This window comes from Phaseolus vulgaris, chromosome 8 (assembly GCF_000499845.2).
Source record: "Phaseolus vulgaris cultivar G19833 chromosome 8, P. vulgaris v2.0, whole genome shotgun sequence".
Classification (NCBI taxonomy): Eukaryota; Viridiplantae; Streptophyta; class Magnoliopsida; order Fabales; family Fabaceae; genus Phaseolus; species Phaseolus vulgaris.
Window position 1 is genome coordinate 48,695,953 of NC_023752.2, and position 13,954 is coordinate 48,709,906.

The following is a 13,954-nucleotide window of genomic DNA, read 5'->3' on the forward strand; positions in this document are numbered from 1 at the left end:
GATAAAATAGTAATTTAAATTTTAAGTATAACATTAGATTAATAATTAATTTATAAAAATAGAAGCAAATTATTTCTTGATTGAGATAGTTAGAAAGATAACACAAAAAAAAAAAACATAGCCTTACCAAAGAGAAAAAAAGGAAGACTAGCCACTTGCCAAAATAGAGGTATTTTCATTTCTTTGCATTTCATTATTTGATAAATACATTTAGACCAATAATTTCTTTATATTGTTATGCATTTGGTTACTGCATTATATGTTAAATGTATGGTTCCATATTTTTAGTTCACTCCTGAAGTTAAATGAAAGTGTAAGTTTTATAAGAACAATTATATTAGAGTAATTTGTTCTTATTTATTAAAGAATAAAAAATGATATCAAAGAAAATTTACCAATAACATATATTTTTTATATAATGGTATATATATATATATATATATATATATATATATATTCTTTCTTAATTTCAATAAAAATATATAATATTATACCAAGATGTAATAAAGTTTTTAGTTTCCAAATAATATTTAATTTATTTAATATAGTAACTAATTGTTTTTTATTTTTATTATTTTTTTAGTGTATAGTAACTTTTGTATATAAAAGTTAATTAATAAAAATTTATTCAGTTGATAAAGATCAATTTATATCTCATAAGGATATACGAGTTTAAATTTTGTCATATAATAGTCTCACTAGGATATGATAATCTTTATTAATAATATGTAAGTGTCTTTATAATTGTCAATTGAATCTTTAAATATATTCTAAAAGTAATGAATTTGTAAGACTTAATACACATATATTTTTTAATATATATATATATATATAAATTATAAATAAACATATTATTTTAATAGAGATTCTATACACATGTTTAAATTTAAAGAAAATTTCTTATAAACTTAGACAAGGTTATTACATAAGTAATTAAGCTTCTTCAGCTTAACCAATTTATATTAAAATAATATATTTATTTTTAAGCTTACTCTAATAAGTAACATTCATCGGAAATATTTTTACAAATCACCAATTATATTTTTACTTTTATCCATCAAAAGTATTCTTATATCATATATATAATATTCAATAACTAAGAATAAATTGTAAAAGATGAAAATTAATAATATCTGCCCGTCTAGCTCAGTTGGTAGAGCGCAAGGCTCTTAACCTTGTGGTCGTGGGTTCGAGCCCCATGGTGGGCGATTTTTTTTATGTTTTCTCTTTTTTAATTTTAGGGTTTTTTGTTTTCCTCTTTTTTTAATTTCTTTTTCCTTATAGTTTTTTTTAAATGTACTGTTAATGTATTTTTATTTTCAATTTTATATTTAATATTTATTTCTAAAGATTATGCATTTAAAAATGTTTTTAAATAGTTTTAAATTTAGTAATCAAATATTAAAATTACAAGATACAAAAAGATAATAACACTTATATCTCAATTTAAATGTATATTTTTTAAATATAATAATCTTTTTAAATATGATTTTATTAATTATAATAAAATATACTTCTTAGAAAAATAATAAAAATGATTTTATACTCCAAAATAATTTCTAAATATTATTTTTTATAAACATATATTTTATAATTAAAAACAATTTAAATTATTTTTTAAATATTATTTTGCTGTATATATATATTTATTTATTGAAAATTATACCTTTATTTATTTTATTTATAATAATACATTTATTTTGTTAACCCAACTTCAGTGACATTCTTAAAATTCTTAACCTCTCACTTCATTGTCCCCAAATTTATCAGAAATTTAAAAAAGAAAAAAAAAATGATACATTTCAAACAATTATGTACAAAATTCATAGTATACAAAGTAATTATAGTAAATGTGTAACTTTAAAAGTATAATTCTGGTAACTAGATAATAAAATCATGAGTTACAAAAGATGAAACACTTATATCTCATGTAATTCCTTCTAAAGATACATTTTCATACAAGAAAGGAGAATGCGAGAAATATTATAATACTACTTTTTAAATATATAATTATTTTTTACAATTATAAATCATGAGGTATAAAAGATAATAACCCTTATATCTCAATTAACTCCTTTTAAAATTAATTTTTATAAAAAAGTAAAATATGAAAAATGTTTTAATACTATATATACTATTCAAAATGTATAACAGAATTCAGTCATATATTTAGTGTGATTCCTTTAATTTTTCTTCGCAACATAAAATAATATAGTAAAGGTTAATATTTTTATCCTTTTATAAATGTGGCATTTATAGTAATTAAGTGTAAAACTGATTGATATAATTATCACGAAAGCATAATTTTAAAGTATACTTTCTGGCAACTAAATAATAAGAGCACGAATTTAAAAGCATAATAACACTTATGAATCATTTTATTCAACCCATTAATATTTTTTTTTTTAAATTAAAAGGCACCAGTAATTTTTTATTTATTTAAATTGACAACATGAGTATCACTCTCGAACTAAAATTAGAAAAATTAAAGTATTATATTTTGTTTCTGCATTATGTCAGAACGTATTACCTATATTTCAAATATCAATACCGAAATAATTGACTGAAAATAGAAAATACGAGTCACTCGTTTGTACCACAAGAATATATAAATAAAAAAAGTAAGATAATAATATTGAGATCTTGTTACTTCAATGAAAAGATTCGCATCTAATAAATATACATTATAATTATTTATAATTTTTGCATCTGACAACTTTATTATACACATTATTTGTATATAAATATATCACGTAATTATAGGAGTTTGAATAATATATATTCCCATTTTTTTTCATACATATAATTTAATATATAAATAAAAATAATTCTGATTAATTTTAATATATTTGATATTTTTAAAACTTTTATACATCTATTTTAACATGTGGAAAATATCTTCTGAAAATCCACATATATATTATCCTCTTTTGGTAATTCTGTTTTTAGTGTGTAATTTATATATATATACATATATTATATATATATATATATATATATTATATTATATTACATGTTTAATATTTTACATCATATATTATATATATTTTCAATAAGATGGAGATATTTTTTAACATGATGTTCAATGAATATTATTAATTAAAATATAGTTAATAAGATAGTGAAATTCATAGTTACTTTTTAATGTATAATATAATTGTCACACTAAGATTCTTGTTATACAATGACTTTTGCGAGATACATCCTTATTATTAATCATATTCTATTAGAAACTGATTATAGGTTAGGGTAAATATGCACCTATTTATCTAAGTCTAATTCATAAACTTTATATAACTTTTCACTACCTGATGTCTTAATCTACATGATCAAATAATTAATAAACCTTTACTTAATAAGCTAATATGTTTGATATCTCGTCACATAGGCCAACACTTTCACCACACATGTTACCATCCAAAGTATCCAATGCACATCAAGAAAAGGGTGACATGTCATATATATATATTATATATATACATATCATATCTCACCTTATCATTATCATCACATACATATCATACATTAATCATATATTTCAACACATATATAATTAGTTACATTTATTATATATTATCATCATTAATAATATTTGAATAATAAACCATTGAGCTCCTTTTGTTCAAGTGCATTCACTTCCCATTACTCAGAAATACCATCTCTCTTAATCACCAATCTCCATGCTCGAGTGTCCATCCCTTAAGTGTCCTCATCACCCTATTGTAATACATACCTATTGGACTTTTTCCAACAAGGTCGAGAGGTTCATGCATTGTTATATCAATGCTTGAGAAACTATTTCACCACTTTAGTTCCCTAACTTGGTTGCATGATTCTCCAAGGTTTTAGAACTCATGAAACACCGCCAATCATCCTCACTTGAGTGGAAGCCTTCTAAAAGAGAAAGAGTTTCTCTAACCGCTCTTTCACTCAAGCGACAAGCTCTCACTTGAGCTAAACACTCAATCACTTGAGAGTTCACATAATCGTTCAAGCCATGGTGAGTAGTGTGTTAAGTCAGTAGATGATCTAATACTCATAAGATGATCTAATGATATGAGTGTTTATGTGTTTTGATGATAATAAACACTATAAGATGTGTTACAGTATAACAAAGTTCACTCATATGCAGTATAAGTTTAAAACATTAAGAAAATGAGCAAAGACCAACAAATGTTAACACATTAGACAATACAACTAGCAACAAGACGTGTTAAACGAATGTCACATACTCATAGTAGAAAGACTATCAGACAATCCAATATTGATCTTAGTATAGGACAAATGTCTAAGAGCTTATAAAGATAACATTCAAAGAAGAAAAGACGCGTAAAATGATATACATAAAAAGCTCACGTCAAATGATCTCATTGGAATGCATAAGATGAACTCATTAAGAAGATCTCATCACAAGATCCTAGTGCACGTGGAATCATTAGAAGATCATCACACGATCCCCTTGAAGATCATAAGGCAAACGATATCAAAGCACTTGTTTACAAGCAATCGGACGAACACTAAAGATTGCACATATCAGATGATACAAGTATCTTCTACTCTTTAGACAAACCACTTTGTCATGGAAGTGGTCATATTAAACTTTTACCTTCTTAGAAAGTTTTATGACATTATTATTACGTTTTCAAATCTTATTTGATATCTCTAAAACATAGAAAATATTATTTTCAAATAAGATTAATGATTAAATGGTTTTGGAAAGATTTTGTATTTAAGAACGTAACATAGAAGAATTTGAAAATCTCAAATACCTTGTGTTTAAATGTTTTGTGAATGGAAAATACTTTCTTGACTATAAAATATTTTCAAATACAACTTTGCAATTAGAATTAAATTTAAAACTATATTGGAAAGTTTTTTAATGAAAAATATTTCATTATAAAGTCTTAGAAAATGAGAGCATGAAAGTTTTACATTCTTAGAATGTTTTATGACATTACTTTTATGTTTTCAAATCTTATTTAAAATCTCCACAACATAGAAAACATTATTTTTAAATAAGATTAATGATTAAATGGTTTTGGAAAGTTTTCGTATTTGAGAACATAACACATACCCCCTCCGAATCTAAAACACTATAAGAAGAACTATTGTTGTTGAGATCCCAACCCAATCCCTTTAAATGATTGGGGTTGAAAATATGGTTTCTTCTTATTGTCCTAACCATTCTATTTTTGGCCTTCAACCCCTCCACCACCTTGGATTTCTCAAACGAAGCGAAAAACTCTTTGATAGATAACAAAATCACAATCTCTTTTATCTCCTATCTTAGGGCATGATGTGAGTTGATTTTAGGTGTTTTCATTTATGGTGACACTTTTACTTAAGATTGGAATTTTATCAATTAATGGTGAGGACCTAAGGAAGATTCTCATAGGACACGAACTTAACCAAGTGATTAAGTAAGTGTGAAAATGCACTTCATAGAGGCAAAGATGAAAAACAAAATATAGTGAGTATGAGATGCAATTGCGAAATTGAAATGGGCACAAGGTAAACATCAATGGTGGACATGGTCTCCCAAATGATGCACCATACTCATGATTATGAGTGAAACCCAAGAGCAACAAATAAGAGAACTAAAAGACAAAAAAACATAAAAGGAATGGAGAAATGGAATGAGAAAACTTATGGTGGTGGGTGAGAAATGTCACGCCACTTGGAGGGTGATTTTCTTCCAAGATTAGTGTGTTGGCCACCACTTGAGAGCTTCCCAATCACTCAAGATAAGTCCTCAAACCTAAGAGGACATAAGCCTCACTAAAATGATACATACACTCCCTCTTATGCTAAAGGCACCTTATTCTAGCCTATCTTTGCTATTTGGACCCCTAAAGTGAGCCCAACATTATTTACAACATATTCTATCTCTTAAGAAGACCAAAAGGAAGAACAGTTGGTGCTCTGGTTTATGCCCATCTCAACTGGTCGAGCCCATGAGATCCTCGGTGGGGTCTTGAATTGTTTGCTGAGATGACTGCTCGCCATGTGCTTTGTCTTTTTCTTCTTTGGTCATCATGAGAATATGGCTATTGCACAAATTTTTTATTTTTATTTTTTTTAATAAGCAATAAAGATTTAATAAATAGAAGTACTAGGGGTACTCCAACCCATTTACACAATTCCTTATACTAAAGAAATGAGGTTTCCAGATAACATGCCTAAACATACACATATATATGCTAATCTTAACCTCTTTAAAAACAACAAGATGTCAATACATAAACCAAATTAGCTATAAAGGAATCCTACAACTTAGTCCAATTCCAGACTATAAGCGTATCAACTCAAAAGAAAGACTTTGTCTCCTTGCTATCTATTGCATTTTCCAAGCATCCATTATGATTATAGTTGTACCCCAAGGGCATTCCTCTCATGCAAACTAAGAATCCAACCAAAAGCAAAGAAAGGGCGTTAATCATCAATGTATTGATTTTAAACATTCATATACATTAATACACCAATCAGAATAAGAGAAATTTGACTTTGGAAATTTATAACTTACCCATGTCCACGCCTTTACTTGGGCCAAAGCAAAAATTTCAACAGGATCCACCACTGCATTATTGAAAATTATCCTATTCCTATGATTCTAAATTCCCTAAATAATAGAAATCCACATACATTTCCAAACACAATTTCCCAAGTAGTTTAGACCCGTAAAACCTATTTGTTCGAAATGTTGAATAGCATTATCACAATGTACAAAAGCTCTACCAGCCCAAGCATCAGACATACACCATACTTTAGAAGTCACTTTACATGTGAAGAAAATATGATTTACTGTTTCAAGCTCAGACCCACACATGACACACATTCCCCTTCCAACCTGAATTCCTCTATGTACTAAATTATCATATGTTGCAATTTTACCAAATAAAACACGCCAGGCAAAGTAATGTGCTGATGGTAGAGCTTTTAGGCTCCAAAAAGAATCAAAATTGAAAGCAGAGCATGAATGTGACTGCAAATTATTTTGTTGGCAAAGGATTTTATAAGCAGAATTAACAGTAAAACAATTTGAGATATCACCTACCCACATCCACTCATCATTTCTACAAGCATCTATTTTAATAGTCTTCAATTCATCCATAAATTCATTTATAATTTCATTTTCCCATAAAAACCACTCTCTTCTCCATTCTATTTGCCATACCCACTGATTTTCTTGCCATACCCCATATTTATCTACAGAGCCCTATTTAAGCACTGAGTTTGAAAAAATTCTGGGATATCTGTTTTTCAAAGTATCATTCCCTATCCAATGGTCTGTCCAAAACATAATATTACTCCCTGCACCGACCTTCCACCTTCTTTAATTATCAAACCAAGAGTTTGAGTTTCCTCCGCACTCCTTCTTGATATCTCTCCACCACCAAGATTCAGTATTTGACACAACACTATCATCTAACTCTCTCCAAGACCCATATTTAGATTCCAATACCTGTTTCCAAAGTCCTGATTTTTCACAACCAAGTCCCCATTTCCATTTCCCAAGAAGAGCCATATTAAACAACTTTACATCCTTAATTCCCAGTCCTCCTTCCGATTTGGATTGACATAGAAGGTCCCACTTAATCCAGGCTATCTTCCTTTTATCACTTCCCCATCCCCATAGAAAATCTCTTTGTAATCTTGTGATTAAATTCCCAACTGTTGTAGGCATTTTGAACAGAGATAAGTAATATAAAGGGACAACTGAAATGACAGATTTTATCAAAGTAACTCTTCCAGCAAAAGATAAAAATTTTCCTTTCCAACTAGAAAGCTTGCTTTTAATTTTTGTTATCATATCATTCCAAAACACTTTTTTCCTATGATTATCTCCCACAGGAACCCCTAAATATTTAAAAGGAACTTCCATTTGATTACAATTTAAAATCGCAGAGTATCTTAGAATTTCAGTATGTTGTGCACCTATACCTGCGATTTTACTTTTTCGAAAATTCACCTTCAAACCAGACACAAGTTCAAAACATCTTAGAGTACATTTAATTGTGTTAATGTTTTTCACATTATCCTCACAGAAAAATATAGTATCATCAGCAAACTGTAACATACTAACCTCAACCTGATCCAAGCCTACTTTAATCCCATCATAGAGTCCTTTTTGTTGGGCCACTCTCATGACTCCAGCCAAACCTTCAGCCACTATAAGAAATAGAGATGGTGCTAAAGGGTCGCCCTGCCTTAGGCCCTTTGTCGGTTGGAATTGTTCAGTAGGACTTCCATTGACAAGTATGGATATAGATGATGATTCTAAGCAACTCCTAATCCATTTAATCCATGTATTTCCAAACCCCATCCTTTGTAACATATAAAATAGAAAATTCCAATCCACAGAGTCGTAGGCTTTCTCAAAATCAGCCTTAACAATGATACACTTACTCTTCTTCTTTCTTACCTCCTCTATAACTTCATTTGCCACAATTATGCTATCAAGAATACCCCTTCCTTGAATGAAAGCCGTTTGTTTATGATCAATGATTATATGCATGATTTTCTGCAGTCTTCTAGCTAAAATTTTTGCTATGATTTTGTAAAAACTGCCAACTAAGGATATTGGTCTAAAGTCCTCTAATCTAACAGGGTTAACAATTTTAGGGATGATTGTGATGAAAGAGGCATTACATCCTTTTGGCCATCTCCCCCATTTTTGAAAGCAACATACAACTTTATATAATTATATATTTATAATCTCCCAAAATTCTTTAAAAAAGCTAAAATTAAAACCATCTGGTCCAGGGGATTTATTACTACCACAATCCCACACTACCTATTTCACTTCTTCCATAAAGATTACCTTTATCAAAGCCCTATTATCCTCACTGTTAATATTTGGGACGGGAACATTGTCTAAGAGCAATTGAATTTGTCGTGAGCCCGTGAATCTTTCTTTATAGAACCTTAGAACTTCCCCCTTTACCCTTGATGGTTCCTCACACCATTCATTCCCTACAAACACCCCGTTCAATCTGTTTTTATTTGACCTCCATTTTATAATCTTATGAAAGAGTTGTGTATTTAGATCTCCTTCTTGCAGCCATTTAATTCTTGATGAGATTGTTTTATAATTAAAGCACAATGATCAGATACCGTTCTATTTAAAACATATTGTTTACATTGTGGCCAAACATCCATCCATTCCAGGGAGAATAATGTCCTATCCAATCTTGATTTTGCCTCCCCATTAGTTCTATACCAAGTGTATCTCCTTCCTACCATAGGTATGTCAAATAGTTCCATTTTTTCAATGAACTCATTAAAATCTTTCATTTCCTTTTTGTATGAACCCAAAGGTTGACAACCTATTCTCTCATCTTGTTTTCTCACGACATTAAAGTCACCAAGTATACACCACAACTTAATTTGATTTTGTTCTTTAAAATTTAAAATTTCCTCCCACATTATTCTTTTTTCACTTAAACTACAAGCAGAATACACATTTACCACAACAATTAATTGATTTTTATCAAGCATTATCCCTTGAACAATAATAAAGCCATTTCCTATGTAATGATATTCTAATTTAAAAGCATTATTATCCCAGATGGTAAGGATTCCCCCTGCACCATTGTCAACATTCTTATGTATCCAGTTTATGTTCGATTTCCCCCACATATTTTGGCATATCTCAGAATTTATATTTTCCATTTTAGTTTCTTGTAAGCATGCAAATTGTATAATATTTTTTATGTATGTGCGTTTGTGTTGTGAGCCTAACCCTCTACAATTAAAACATAAGATTCTCATTAATCAACAGTCTCATTCCCTTCTTTTCTAGACAAATTACACTGTTGGTCCCTATTTTCCAGAAAATTTATTTGTTTTATGACATCGTCCTCATCCCCAGAATATGTAAACCCCAATTTTTTCGCAAGATCCCATAATTTCACCGCATCCATAGGGCTATTTTTCAACCAAAACATCCTATTACAATTTCTAATTCCAGAATTAGAGACATATATAAATGGTTTTTTATTTGCTAACCTTTTGGATGTTCTCTTCACCCCTCCATTCGGTGCATGAGTCGATTTTCTCCTTTTTCTACTGGATTCACCAATGAGCATGTTGGACCGCTGGAGCAAGGAGCTGGGATTGATTTTAGTTTGGTTGATAAGGGACATATGGTTCTGCGCAAAGTCGGAATTAGAAGTGGGTTGCATAACCTCTTTTCCTTTTATCACACGATCATTCTTTGCATCCCTTGTTGCTATGCCTTTCGTTGTCCAACAAATTGTGATCGTTTCATCCTCCCATTGATGACTCTTACAGCCGTTAGAGTCATTCTCGTGCAAGCACTGAAAGACGTGAGGGTTGAGATCAATGTCCATTAGATGGGCTTCAAGTTTCTGATTGGGCTGGCTAGTGCGTCCAGATTCCAACGATATTTTTCCATCTTCACTCCCCCTCCCCCGCCATAGGTCCACTACCGCCTCATTCGGCCCACAAAGAGTATCTGACTTATGGCTGACGTTGGATGGTTTGTTGTGAGCCGCACACATGGGTGACCCTTGATTGTTAGGGCTAACTTGGATATTATCATTATGTGGAGCGCATATGGGCCACGAGCACAACCCATCCTGCAAGACCATTTCATCTTCAAATTCCGCGCATTCCCGTCTCTGGGCTTGTGACTCGTTTGGCCCATTTGTTTGGGAAATTCTAGGGTTTCCTTGGATCATGTCCGTTGGAGTTTTGTAGCCGTTGTCTTGGGAAGCTGAATCTGGTACCACTGTGTCAGAAGAGCAACTTTTCAGAGCTTCTCTCATCGTAGGTGATTCGTACCTTCCCTTCGACGTCGTCTCTAGCGAGATTCCGATGTTCATCTCCGCCACCATTTTTGAGTTCGTAGACATCAACTTTTCAAGCTCTTTTGCATTTTCGTAATCAGATACGTCTTCCTCCTCACCAACGAAAGATTCAGAATAAGATACTTCATCCGTATTCATCTGTTTGAGATTGTCACAGCAGATAAAGTCTTCTTCTATGCGTATTTGATATACAGATCTGTTGATCATCATTCGTTTTGAGGAACGAGCTTCAGCTACGAGTGGTATGGATACGAGAAGACGTGCATATTGTAGTTCGTCATAGTTCTCAGTAATTTTATCAACTGCGAGAAGATTTTCGATATTGATTACTGTGTTCACAAAGACGGACATTTCCCAGAGATTAAACGGTATCCCCCAAACTCTGACCCATACCCTTCGTTTTCCAACCGTGACAGAGTTATCCCATGGTCTAATAATATCAAAAAACTCCTCTAGCCATTTTTTTATTTTCCTTAATCATATCTTCCACACTAGTTTCTCCCTCTGGTGTGAGTAGCATAACATTATCACCCAAATATCTTAGACGTATAAAATTTGCTCCATTTAGAAAAAAACAGTTTTTGATATCTTCAAAATTTGTTGTTTCATTTAGATACCCAACGTAACTTCTCTTCATCCATTCTTTGTCTTCAATCCTCACCTGAATTATTTGCCCCGTCCACTTCTCAAAGGAGTTTTTTGTGTCTGTACCATTTTTAACAGCTTGAGCGTATGACATTTCACCTTTTTTCCTCCATACTTTACTTACTCTCGGTTCCATCTTCTTTAATCCGATATCATCCATGCGGTTTCCTTGGCCTCTATTGGTTTCCAGTCTACCCCCTTTAAGGTTTCTTCTGTATCTCGGTTTGTTCACATATAATTTGGCGTTTCCGATCCATATATTATCCAGTTGATATTCAAGTCTATCTGGATCATTGATTCCAGTGAATCTTACAAAACCAAATCTGTGCCCAGTTCTATTCGTTCTTCGGGGGTATAAACACTTCCTGCACTTTCCCCATCTTCGAAAGATTTTCCACATTTCGTACTCCCCAAAGTTCGTAGGAAAATGAGAAAAGAAGAAGGAGACAAGGTGCGTCTGGGATTGATAACTCATATGGACGAACTATCTCAGAGGCAATGGTGTTAGACCCGACGACGACAATCAGAAAGCAAAAGGGAGTTGGAAGTTGTCCACAACACCTCGTGGTGTTGATGAAGAGGCGAACTTTTAGAAGCTGTTTCTCTGTGACTTTCTTAGTTTGTTGAATGTGCGTACTCTCAGTCACAAATTGATGAGGACATGAACACTAACCAAAATGGAGACACACTACATAAATTGATGATTTGAACATACCACTGAGGCGATCAAATAGACAAAGAAAGCCACCAACATATCTTGCATATTTTCAAACTGATTTGACCACTACAAATAGTGTAAGTACCAAATATCCCATTAATAATTTTATTTCTTATAAATCTTTATCTCCTGCTATGCACTACTCTTTCTATTTCTTTCCATTTGGAGCCTCACACTTACAGGGAAGCTTCAAAGCGTACTTGCTGGAAACAAGCTATGCAAGAAGAGTTGACTGCTCTTGATGCCAATCATACTTGGCAGGTTACCACTCTTTTGCCTGGAAAGATGGGTATTGACTGTCGTTGGGTTTACAAGATAAAGCACAAATCGGACAGGTCTATTGATTGGTATAAGGCATGTTTAGTAGCCAAAGGGTACACATAATTAGAAGGCCTTGACTTCATAAACACCTTTTCCCTTGTTGCAAAATTGAAAACATTGTGTCTTCTACTTGTTGTTGTTGCTTCCAATGATTGGATTCTTAAACAAGTAGATGTCAATAACGCGTTTTTACGTGGAGACCTCCTTGAGGATGTGTATATATAGCCACCACCTGGCCTCACTCTCCCCTCTGCTAAACATGTTTGCAAACTCCAAAGATCTCTCTATGGTCTTCGTCAAGCTAACCGACAATGGTATGCCAAATTATCTAATTTCTTACTTTCACATAATTACACATTGTCATCTGTTGATCATTCGTTGTTTTTAAAATGCACCATACTAAAATCACTGCTCTTCTTGTATATGTGGATGATGTTGTACTAGCTGGAAACGATAATGAGGAAATTGCTCATATCACTAAGTTGCTGGATCAACAATTCAAAATTAAGAATTTAGGGGACCTCACATACTTTTTGGAACTGGAAGTGGCACACAACAAATCTAGTCTACATATCAGTCAAAGAAAGTACACCTTAGATCTCCTCCATGAAACGAGAATGCTGAATTGTGCCCCCATGCCTACACCCATGCCTCATTCCTCTCGCCTTTCTTCCACTAACAACATCAAACTTAATGAAGAAGAATAATCTACCTACCACAAACTTATTGGACAACTGATGTATCTCACCAACACACGGCCTGACATAGCCTTCAGTGTCAACAACTTAAGTCAGTTTGTTTCTTCTCCTACAAAGCACCATCAATAAGTTGTCTTTCGCATTCTAAGGTACCTGAAGGGAAATCCTGGCTCGAGAATCTTTCTTCACAAGAACAATACCAACCAGCTCCGAGGTTATAGTGATTCTAATTGGGCAACATGCCCTGAAACTAGAAAATCAGTTACTGGTTTCTCCATTTTCTTGGGTGAGTCTCTTATATCATGGAAGTCCAAGAAGTAGCAGATTATCACACGAAGTTCTTCGAAAGCCGAGTGTAGAGACCTTACATCAACCACTTGTGAAATTCAGTGGCTGACTTACATTCTTAAGGATCTTGGCATTCCTTACATTGAACCTGCAATCCTATACTATGACAATCAATCAACAATTTATATTGCCTCAAATCAGGTTTTTCATGAACGCACCAAACACATAGAGATTGTGATATGATTCCAATAACAAGATAGAGATGTTTCATAGACATGTTATGGAGTCAACTTGAGTTGGAATATGATTAGGCACTTTTTAAGAATTGGATCAATGTTCTTAACATTCAAGAACTCACCAAAACACAAGTAACCAAGCCAAACTCACATAGAAACCCATTTTGAACAACAAACCCATGGATAGAAACTCAAGAACACAACATATAACAATTA

The 13,954-nt window shown here is 32.1% G+C and overlaps 1 non-coding gene across 1 annotated transcript; it reads left to right on the plus strand.

The window, feature by feature from the left end:
• The first annotated feature begins 1,135 nt into the window (after positions 1-1,135).
• TRNAK-CUU (transfer RNA lysine (anticodon CUU)) lies at positions 1,136-1,208 on the plus strand. Its single transcript has one exon. It is a non-coding gene; the product is annotated as a tRNA-Lys (tRNA).
• The last annotated feature ends 12,746 nt before the right edge of the window (positions 1,209-13,954 follow it).